The following is a 9,887-nucleotide window of genomic DNA, read 5'->3' as shown; positions in this document are numbered from 1 at the left end:
GAAACAAACTACGAGTCAAAAGTTCGTCATTGTAACCATGAAGCCAATCATGTTGCTGACATCTTGCCACCCTTGAGCAAGGACATATATGATATTTTATAGGTTTGATACAAATTGAAAAAATGGGCTCATAAGACGATAAAATGTGATTTTTTTATTAATGCGTTTTTTTGTAAAACAATACATGTGTCAAAGAGAATATAATTAAAAGATCAAACAATCAAATAATATAGAACACATTAAAAACTTGTGTAATATAATGAAATAAATTTTACAATTTTGTTTAAATAATCACTTAAATATTACATGTACTGCAGTTTTGGCCGCACAAATATTGATAAAATTTTCATACTCTACATGTTCAAATATTTTTTCTCAATCGATAACATACCAAATCCGTTCAATCTTTCATGTGACATAGTTGATTGGAGACATTCTTATATTATCTTCAATTTGAATAAACTTTTTTCTTTGGATGGAATTGTAACGGGTATTCATAATAAAATTCCACAAGTAACATATATAACATAATGTACATCAATTTATTTTAGATAATTAAGCACTTACTTGGATAACAACTGATCGAGCAAAACTTGCACAGTAAAATCCCCAATAAAAATATGGTTTTGTAAGCTCGAAAATTAATCGCAAGTGCACGATGTCAAGTAATAGTATAATGTAAGTGAGTACGAGTATCGTTCCACTGAGGACTGTATTTAACAATTATTCTTTTCAGTTATGAGATCTTTAGCAACGAAAATTTGATTGAGTAATTAATACTACTATGCTCAAAGAAAGATGTAAATAAAATGCTTTAATAAGTAATGAATGAGAATTAATATCTAAAATGTTGAGTAAAATTCAGTGAGAAATGAATTTGTTGGGAATTTCGGTTCACCTACCCCTCGTTAATTAATTAATTCGTTCGATAGTGATTATATGCTTCCGATAGGATTTTCTTTACACTTGAACACACTCTCTCGAGCTATGCCAAACTAATTCGACTCAATGAAGTAATTAAATGTCTTTAATTATTTATCAAGAGTGAATCGCATGTCGATTTATGAAATCTCCTAGTTTTCGACCCTAAGGACTATGACTATCGGCGCGTATCCAATTTCATATGTCTATGTAAATTGTAGATCCACGGATTATACTACTCGTTCCTATCACAAGTTATTCTCTCGAACTCACTCGCAATATAAAAACGTTGTTAAAGTTAGCTACGCTCTAACAACACGAAGAAAAACAATAGTATAATCAAGAATTACGCAACAATCGAATAAAAATTAATTCAAATCAAAGTTTGGGGTAGGCTCCCCTTAAATCCCAACAAATATTAAGGTTTAGCTACTAAAATTCATGATTGAAAATGAACAAAACAAAGTTTAAAAGATGAAAACCAAATTAGAAATACGAGAATTGACGAAAAACGCGAAGAACGACGCCCGGAAAACTTCAAATCTTCAATCCAAGCGCAAAGTGCTCTCTTCCACTTGTGGTGGCTGCTAAAATTATGTCTGAATAATCCCTAATTCGTGCCTCCCTCCTTTCCATATCTTCCCTTCTCCAAAATAAGGTAAAAGATCGGACAAGAAATCTTGCCAAAATTAGGTGGCGCTCGGGCGGTACAAAGGTACCGCTCGAGCGCCACACTCTCTGTAGAATGCCTGGAGTATCCGACTTCTCGCGCCCGAGCGGTAGAAAATTACCGCTCGGGCGCCAACCTTTCTGTACACAATCTTGTTGGCTTAGCAATGTTGTTTCCAGTCTCATGTATTTCCAGTAGATTCATTCTCAAAATTTGCAAGATAACTCGATCTACATATTAGTGCAAGTTCACTCTCATGCATCAGTTTCCACTTATTACCAACCAGTAAGCGCAACTTATTAGGATTTCATATTTGCACATTCGGATTAAGGAGATTATTTCTAGAGTAATGTCAATTGATTAAATAGCTTGGGAGTACACAGTTCATTTTCATTATGCACTTGTCAGATTTTTCATCTGACATTCCTCGTCTCCTTACATCTCCAACTTTTTAGCCCAGGAATAGGATTTCATTCCTTTATTTGGCTCCCCCTCACCTTACATCTCCTTTTTTAAATAGTTCCTTTTTACAAGAAACCTTTTTTTGTTTTTTTTTTAAGTGCACAATTTTCACTATGTACTCCATATTCAAATCCATAACAAAAAAAATTGCCTAATTCATTATTTTGCCACTGGTTAGTAATTTATTTCACAGACATGCACTCAAGTTCAACCGACACATCATGTTTCTCAAATTCCCCACAAAAATTCAAAATTTCACTACTATTCACACAATTCACTAGTTACATGTGTTTAAAAATATTCAACATTCATGCAAAAATTTCATGTTTCGACAACAGGGGTGTCTAAAACTACGGAAAAATCAAGATCAATGAGTATGACTATCATCAGTTCGCATTCATCATTGGCCAAATGTCATCATCTAATTTTTTTATTTTTTAATTTTTTTTATAATACCAAATAACTAAACCCCCTCATACTAAAGTCATGCATTGTCCCCAATTCATTAAACGACACATAAGAAAAGAGAAAAAAATCGACCAAACACCCACAACTAAATGCATGCATACAAAAAAAATAAAAAAATAAAAAATAAAAAATAAAAATAAAAACTCCACTGGTTGATTATAATGTAGTAGTTGCAGTTGGATATTAATCTTTTCCTACTGTATGAGCCCTTGAGGCCATCAATCTTCCACGTCTCCAATATGCTCACCCTGCACAAAAGAAATTGAGCAAAATCAAATCACAAAGAAACAAGACTCAATGCAACAACTAAAATTAAAATAAATAACTAAAATACAAAACGCTTGGGTTGCCTCCCAAGTAGCGCCTGATTTCTAGTCGTCGGCTTGACCCTCAGAAGCCCTTATCAAAGAGCGGCTGATGCCCAAAGTAAGTGTCATATGATACCACATCTGGGTCTGGATTCCATATGTCCTCAAGTCTGGCTAGATATAGACACATTAAGCTCATCACCTCAACAACACACAACTCTGAATAATCGGCATGAGATGAGAAAAACAGTGTCGGCACTCCTTTATCAGAAAATTCTTCAAAAATATCTTCCGACTGAGGCTCACATACCAGCGAAGGCTCAAACAACTCTAGATTTTCAGTCTTATCCACATCATTCTCACTATCTTGGTTGTTTGAGTCATCATCATCAAACCAAACCGGATCGATCACCGGTTGAGTATCTCGCTTCACTTCTTGTTCTCGGCGACTCTGAAAGATGGATTTCTTGATATTTTCTATTTGCTCCTCAAGGTTGCGCAGAGAATTAATTTGATTTTCCATAGCTGCCTCAGTCAGTGCCACATACCTATTCATGGTATCTTCTAGTTGAGTCGTGATCAGTTCATGGCTATCTTTCTCATCATTTTGAAACTCGAATGGCTGGTCTATAAACTCTGGGTAATGATCTTGTGTGTATTGATGACTCCAACACTGTGGCAAAAGACCCCAATACCTATGGTAGTCAAAGTCCGCCATATCACCCAACAAAAGTATCATTTCCTCATCATCTCGGCAAAATAGTGGACTGCCTGTTGTTAGTGCTTCGTCGATCACCCATCTTCGTGTTACTGCATCCAAACCATTAAGGAAAAATTTAAGAAGAGAATAGTTAGAAAAATCATGATACAGGACATTGTTTGCTAAATATTCGAATCTCTCCCATGCTGCGTAAAAAGGCTCTCCGCGTTGTTGGGCAAATCTTGTGAATACTTTTCGATGAAACATCTCAAAGTATCGCACAAGAAAATTTCCTGCAAAAAGAAAATAGAAAATGGTAGATCACGCAGGAATAAAATAAAATAAATAATAAAAAAAATTTAAATTAACTAAAGAAAATAACAAAAAGAAAAATTTGTCAATTTCAATCCCCAGCAACGGCGCCAAAAACTTGATCGAGCAAAACTTGCACAGTAAAATCCCCAATAAAAATATGGTTTTGTAAGCTCGAAAATTAATCGCAAGTGCACGATGTCAAGTAATAATATAATGTAAGTGAGTACGAGTATCGTTCCACTGAGGACTGTATTTAACAATTATTCTTTTCAGTTATGAGATCTTTAGCAACGAAAATTTGATTGAGTAATTAATACTACTATGCTCAAAGAAAGATGTAAATAAAATGCTTTAATAAGTAATGAATGAGAATTAATATCTAAAATGTTGAGTAAAATTCAGTGAGAAATGAATTTGTTGGGAATTTCGGTTCACCTTCCCCTCGTTAATTAATTAATTCGTTCGATAGTGATTATATGCTTCCGACAGGATTTTCTTTACAATTGAACACACTCTCTCGAGCTATGCCAAACTAATTCGACTCAATGAAGTAATTAAATGTCTTTAATTATTTATCAAGAGTGAATCGCATGTCGATTTATGAAATCCCCTAGTTTTCGACCCTAAGGACTATGACTATCGGCGCGTATCCAATTTCATATGTCTATGTAAATTGTAGATCCACGGATTATACTACTCGTTCCTATCACAAGTTATTCTCTCGAACTCACTCGCAATATAAAAACGTTGTTAAAGTTAGCTACGCTCTAACAACACGAAGAAAAACAATAGTATAATCAAGAATTACGCAACAATCGAATAAAAATTAATTCAAATCAAAGTTTGGGGTAGGCTCCCCTTAAATCCCAACAAATATTAAGGTTTAGCTACTAAAATTCATGATTGAAAATGAACAAAACAAAGTTTAAAAGATGAAAACCAAATTAGAAATACGAGAATTGACGAAAAACGCGAAGAACGGCGCCCGGAAAACTTCAAATCTTCAATCCAAGCGCAAAGTGCTCTCTTCCACTTGTGGTGGCTGCTAAAATTATGTCTGAATAATCCCTAATTCGTGCCTCCCTCCTTTCCATATCTTCCCTTCTCCAAAATAAGGTAAAAGATCGGACAAGAAATCTTGCCAAAATTAGGTGGCGCTCGGGCGGTAGAAAAGTACCGCTCGAGCGCCACACTCTCTGTAGAATGCCTGGAGTATCCGATTTCTCGCGCCCGAGCGGTAGAAAATTACCGCTCGGGCGCCAACCTTTCTGTACACAATCTTGTTGGCTTAGCACTTGGCTCCGAGTTCCGTTTTTCTGGCCATTTTTCCTGCAAATTCGTCACATCCAAGTGAGACCCGATCACATGCAAATGTTTACTCTAAAATGAACAAAATGTAAACGAAATGTACGCATGCACAATGCAAACACACACAAACTAATGTAATAAAGCACGTAAAAATCACACATATCAACCACCATCCATTTTCTACCATTTTTTAAAAACCCAACTTTTATGAAATTTACTTAGGCTTTCCCAGTCTCGAGACAATTAAACAACGAGCCAAGCTATCCTCCATTGCATGTGATTTACGAGTTAAGGATAAAAATTAACATTATGTATCACTTGAGAAGATATTACATATATTTCCATGAGACGTATTAACCTGGTTCATACTAATTAATGTGGAATACAATACTTGTATTATAAAAATTAATTTTTTTAAAATGAAATGGATCGAGTTGTAGATCAAGCTCACACAATTGACCTATAAAACCATTTCACGTAAGTTTTTGTGAATTAATATATATTGTCAAAATAAACAACAAAAAGTTATTTTAAAGAAAAAAAGTAAAAAGCACATGATCCATCCTCGTACCCTAAAATCTCAAGGGCTTTTTTTAAAAAATAATATTAATTTAAAAACTATTTAGCAAAATATTGCAAAAGTGCGAGTCTTGTAAAAATAATGCAATCCATAGAAAATTTTATAGGATTCTTAATATTTTTTTAAAAAATAAAGGAAACAGAGGCGTAGAATCCGTGCCAGATTGTCATGGATTCTAAATCCGTGACATGCAGTCACGGGTTCTAGGAATCCATGACTACCATCATTTAAATTGTGTGCAGTTCCTCCGACTTCTTTGTGCAATTCCTCCGACTTCTTTGCATTTCCTCGACTTCTTTGCGCAAAATACTTGAAGGCTGTTAAGAAATTCTTGTTTCCGGTTGTGTTCCGACTACGCAAAAATAATAACCTTGAAATATTTTCAAAAATCACAAAATTATATTTATTATTTTTTTAATATCCACATTATTATATTTATATCGTGATTAATATAAAAAATATACTATTTAACAAAATCATACTTATTCGTATAATGCTAGTGAACAAAATTATAAATACATTAATACAATATAAATAATACAAATAAAATAATAATAATAAATCGCTTAAATTACCTTCTCAAACGTGGTTATACGGAATTTATAATAAAATCAACGGACAATGTTAATATCTAAAATAAATGACAAACATTAACGGAAATTTACACAAAACAAAATATTACTTCTTAATATATAATTATAATATTATCAATGAAATTAAACATTACCTCTTAACACCTCTTCGAATGGAATGGATGACAAAATCAACAAATAATATTAATACAAGGCCGAAGGAGAAAAGAAGGATTTTACGCAAATGAATCGAAGGAAAGAAACATTTTGCAAGAATGAATCGGAGAAAGGAAGCATTTTGGGCTGATGAAACGAAGAAAATGCGCGCAATTTAAAGAGGAAGAGTGACGGATTCCCTAGAATCCCTGACAGGCTCTTTTTCTTCAATTTTTTTTAAAAAAATTTAGAATCCGCTATAAATTTCTACGAATTGCACTATTTTTACAAATATCTCATTTTTACAATATTTTAATAAATAAAATTTTTAAATTAATATTATTCTATAAAAAAGCCCCAAACCTCAAACTCAAGACTAAACACAAGTCAAATAAAGAATTCGTGACAACCGCTTTTTCTTTAATTTTTTTTAAAATTTAGAATCTGCTATAAATTTCAACGGATTGCACTATTTTTACAAACATCTCATTCAATATTTTATTAAATAGTTTTTAATTAATATTAATTTTAAAAAAAGCCCCAAATCTCAAACTCAAGACTAAACACAAGTCAAATAAAAAATCAATCGACTGTCAGAACTGCAAGAATATATTATTAAAAAATGAAGGAAATAAGATCGAGTTTTTTAAATAAAATAGTAATAAAAACTTTAAAACCAGGAGGCAAGCTTACTCAAATTAAACGAGACATCTTTTTACGTGGATGATTTTGACAGACGTTGAGTTCTTTTAAAACAGTAGACTAGAAGATTGATTTCATTTTAAAATTTAATTAGCTGCTGTTATTTTTATTTAGTGTTTGGGAGACTTTTTAAAATGCCCGATTGACTGTTTTTTTGCATGCATGTGTTCGTGTATTTCCGAAAAAAAGTTTTTTAAAAAAATATTTAAGCATTTATTTTAAGCAGTAGATGTTATACTAGCAGTATAGTGACAACTGACATACACATCTCTTAATAAGATATAAGCGTAAATTTGATACTAAGTTAAATAAAAACAAATCACACCATTGTAATTATAATAAAAAACGAATTATCATATGATAATATGATAGATAAAGTGGGATTTCATGTTACATTAACAATTTGGAGCTATTATTTGCAGTTGGTTTGAGATCGAATTAAGCACATTCACTTATATTTGTATATTGTCACACTTCACGTATTATATTAGATATATTATATTATATTTAACTCGAGCATGTTATTTATATACAAAGAACGATTTCTTCAAACATAATACTAAATTGTCATGAAATATATAGCATATCGGGATAGGTCTGGTAAACCCGGTACTTCAAACTGGTTCAGCACGAGTCAGATGACGGTCAGCTTCGGATTTGCACAAACTAACATAAAGTAAAGGGCGTCCGAAGTATTTTTGTTACAAATTATCTGATATTTAGATCAGTACTATGTATTCACCACCATAATTATTTGGGACTTTACTCGATAAAATTTATCATGTTGCTCGACTGGTCTGCCCTGATCATTTATAAGCTGACCAAGTAGATGACAGTTTGGAGTTCACGCAAAATTCTGGCCCGAGCCCAGGCCCTAATTGTATCAATAATACGCCCATTATTTATATCATTTAAGTAAATGATGTGCGATATGAGTGCTCGGGTCAGATCTGGATCGGGTCGGCTACATGGAGTATCAGGTTTGATTGATCATTATATATAATATTAATAATTATATAAATATTTTTAACTACTATATTATTATTTTTTTAAATTTAACCTTGTATTACATAAATATTTTTTTTAAGAAGACAAATATTATACCATTTTCTCACACATTTCATAATGATGCAATGGTAAGTTTACAAAAAAATGGCAAATGGAAGTAATTGAAGAAATACCGTTGTAAGGTCTAGAAAATTCGAACTACATACCTGACTGCATGCAATATATGGTTTTACTAAAATATGTGTTTAATTATTTTAAAGTTTTAAATGCATGATTATTGCATGTATATGTGTTTTATTTCATGGTTTATTAAGGCTTCATGTATTAGGGCTTTTAGTAGTATTTCACGCTCGAACGAGAAACGGAGACCGGGGATAATTGAGGAAAAATATTTTTTAAATAAATTTTTTTAATTATTTTGTATATGGTGTAATTAAGTGAGATTTTCGAAAATGGGGCTTGGTGGGATATTTTTACTCTCCGGGTCATATTGTAATCCGACACGCAAAATTTTGGCTAGTTGGAGGACTTTTGAGAGTTCATACTACATTTTCAAAAACGTACCTAAACGAAATATTTTACGAGTGTGTAAATGGGTCTATTTTAAAATATTTTGGGCATAAACTTCTACTCCTCCTAATTATTTTAATTAAGGGTGCATTAGCACTCAATATTTTAATTAAACCTACCCCAAAAACCATATTCCCACCCTCACCTCTCTCGGCCACCCCTCCCCATTTTCCCAGCAGCCTCCATGAGTTCCAGCAGTAGGAGTGATCGTATTCCTCAAGAATTTACTTAAGAAACGTTGTCACGTCTCTCCAGTGTCCATCTCTCGCCTCGCTTTCATTATTTTTCGAGCGTTTAATCGCAAAGGCACGACCGATACCTCTATTTTCTCGTCTTTCACACCATAACACAAGTTTTTGATTGAACGTGCATGTTTTATTATCGTTCTAATGTTTTATGTGAGTTTTGAATGCATGTTCGTAGAGGAAACTGATTTGTATGAATTGATTCTAACGTTTTTGTTTCTTGGTTGAAGAGGCTGACTGGATGTGGAGGTAGGGGACTCAAACACGTCTGAATTATAGTGTTTAGCTGTTAGGATCAGACCGTGAGTCGGTTTGGTGATGGTGCGATCAGGTTACCTTGATTTAGGGCTTGGGACAGCTAGGTTGTGCGAAGGGCTGAGCGCAACATGCATGGGGCTATGGACCACGGCTAGGTCGATCCAAGAGGGTCTTAAGGTGGGCTAGGAAGGGTTGGTTCGAGCCTGGTCCGGGCTAGTTGAACATGGGGTAGAGGTTGGCTTCAAATGTTGTTTAGGATTTTTGATCTATAGGGCCAACGCCGCGGCGCCGCAACACCTGATCTTCGTGGCTGGGACTGCTGCAGCGCTGATGCCGGGCACCTAGGCGCTAATCAAGCACCGCAGCGCCACAATGTCAGCGCCTAGGCGCAAGCCCATTGTAGATGGGGTAGTTGTTTTAGCGCTTATGACTCGTTTGGGTGTTGATATGTCGATATGAGTGAGGTTATTGACATTTAAATTAGATCATACAGAGTTTGATTAGGAGTCTTCGAACTATGGTTTAGGATTGATTGAGTTCGGGTTAAAACCGGGTTTTCGATCCAAGTTTTAAAACGAATTATAGAAATTGATGCATGCGCTCGAGCTTACATCTAGGAAATGGTTATAAATGTGTTTTGAGGT

At 33.9% G+C, this 9,887-nt stretch overlaps 1 long non-coding RNA gene across 1 annotated transcript; it reads right to left on the bottom strand.

Moving 5' to 3' along the window:
• Positions 1-2,000: 2,000 nt before the first annotated feature.
• On the bottom strand, positions 2,001-2,515 carry LOC142547740 (uncharacterized). The gene is made up of 2 exons (XR_012820726.1): positions 2,130-2,515; positions 2,001-2,095 (listed from the first exon to the last, which is right to left on the bottom strand). It is a non-coding gene; the product is annotated as an uncharacterized LOC142547740 (long non-coding RNA).
• Positions 2,516-9,887: the final 7,372 nt, after the last annotated feature.

Source organism: Primulina tabacum, chromosome 5 (genome assembly GCF_025594145.1).
Source record: "Primulina tabacum isolate GXHZ01 chromosome 5, ASM2559414v2, whole genome shotgun sequence".
Lineage (NCBI taxonomy): Eukaryota > Viridiplantae > Streptophyta > Magnoliopsida > Lamiales > Gesneriaceae > Primulina > Primulina tabacum.
Note: the sequence above shows the minus strand (reverse complement) of the source record. Positions and strands in the feature narration are given on the sequence as shown.